The following is a 2,185-nucleotide window of genomic DNA, read 5'->3' as shown; positions in this document are numbered from 1 at the left end:
TTAAATAATTTTGATCAATCTTAAAACATTGTTACATGAAGCATAAACGCGCCAATTGAGCGAATTAACTCCACACTTTGTTTGTTGTTTTACCTTGTATGAGACTAGTTCGCAATATGTAGTAGATGCTCATGGCATTTTGGAAGCCCCATTTATCTCGAAACTTTTGACTGTTCTAGCTAAATAAGTGGACTAGTGTTACTTTCCATTACCCCATTTAAACGGATCTACCCCTCTTGAAACTACAGGCCCCCAGTGTATTTTAAACCCAAAACTCGATGATATGTGTCAGGCATAGAAGACTGTTGGCTATACAATATATAAATGTCAAACAAACCATTTGTTTTTGTAACAGAAATAAGAATATATCAATAACTTTATCAACCACTTTGTAAATTTTCACTAACGATTCAATTTATTATAATTATTTTTGGAACGAAGTTCCTTATCGCGCGTTGTGAAAGGGGGCTAGACGGAAAAAATTCTTACGAAAAGTTGTCACGACACTTTTTTTGTCTATTGTAATACACCGGTTCTCGTCCGATCACCGAAGTTAAGCAACGTCGGGCGAGGTCAGTACTTGGATGGGTGACCGCCTGAGAACACCTCGTGATGTTGGCTTTTTTTTTTTTTTTCGTCGTAAGATTGGTGTCGAGAAAATCTATCATACTGTTATGATACCAATTAACATATAAATTAATCGAAAGGAATTTCGTTCCATCCGGGTGTCCGTTGACACCTCTAAAGTTTTTTTAACTTTATAACTTTAATATAGAATCTCTAACAACATCTTCTCAACCTATCCTATGCTGAAACGGAAAATATTTATACTGTGAACAATAATTTAATTTTAAAATGTAAGTGTGATGTAGAAGTTATTGACAAGTTAACATGTCAAATGGACGACACTAGTCCACAACATTCTAGTGTGGGCGCTTTCTTAGTGCACTTTCTTTTTTACTACATATCCTTTTTTATTATGTATAATAAAGTTTTTTCTTTTCTTAATACACACAAAGGGCCTCCTTCACACAACAACACTTCTTTTGTTTTTTTATACAACACTAATGTAAACAGACGAAAATCTTCAGCTCTTCCTATATTATACATAATACGTGATTCTTTATGTTAGTCTTCGTTCCCTTAGCCTAAGTACGATCAAATTAAGTAATAAACTTAAAACAAAGACATTTATTTAAAGACGTTTAATGATACGGGCCCAATTCGGACCCCTATAATAAAAGTTGACCCCCGCAACTGAGAGTTACTTAACCTTGGCATCATAAGTAATTTACTTATTTACAAATTAAGGACCCTTGAGAAGTCAAGACATCTGACCAGCGTTGGTGAAAAAGTTTTATTGCATTGTTATCTTTGAAAGATTTCAGTTGAAGACATGTGTTATCAACCTGGCTGATCATCATCAGGCTATTAGCAAGTTAAATGCCGCAATATATAACCTGGAGGACATAGGTTCGACTTCCAAATTATTAAATCAATAAATTATAATTGCATGTCCCATTGGAGAGTAAACGGACTTTGTCCAATTCTATTTATAGGTAGGTACATATAAAAGTCAATTTGGCAGTCTTTAGTCTAGTGGGTTCAGCGGTCGATTTTCAACCTTGAGGTCGTGGGTACGATCCCCAGCTGTGCACCGATGGACTTTCCATGTGCGTATTTAACATTCGCCCGAATGGTGAAGGAAAACATCGTGAGAAAACTGGCTTGCCTTAAGGCCGATTTACATTATCTTAGTGTTTAGGAGAGTGCTTTAGTACAACTTGAAAGGCAAGTTCTTTAGCGTAGCGTTTACTAAAGCAAGTAGCGTTTATATGTTTCAACTAAAGTACTATCCTAAAGCACTCTCCTAAACACTAATGATAATGTAAATCGGCCTTTAGACCAAGTCGACGGCGTGTGTGGCACAGGCTGTTCACCAACTTGCCTATTAGATTATGAAACAGATACTGAATCAGAAGAAACAGAAATCTGAGGTCCAGACCTAAAAAGATAGTAGCGCTACTGATTTTTTTTTAAATGACAATTTGGCAGGTTTTTTTCTTAAAAATGCCTGTACGACAAAATGTGTATTATAAATCCCATTAAACAGTTGAAAACATTTAAACTGTGTCGAGTTCTGCAATTTGCAAAGGGGTCGTCAACATCGTAACATTATTTCAAT

The 2,185-nt window shown here is 35.6% G+C and overlaps 1 pseudogene; it reads left to right on the top strand.

The window, feature by feature from the left end:
- The first annotated feature begins 502 nt into the window (after positions 1 to 502).
- LOC125057602 lies at positions 503 to 621 on the top strand (annotated as a pseudogene).
- The last annotated feature ends 1,564 nt before the right edge of the window (positions 622 to 2,185 follow it).

Source organism: Pieris napi, chromosome 16 (assembly GCF_905475465.1).
Source record: "Pieris napi chromosome 16, ilPieNapi1.2, whole genome shotgun sequence".
Taxonomy (NCBI): Eukaryota; Metazoa; Arthropoda; class Insecta; order Lepidoptera; family Pieridae; genus Pieris; species Pieris napi.
The sequence above is the reverse complement of the archived record's forward strand: the minus strand, read 5'-3'. Positions and strand labels throughout refer to the sequence as shown.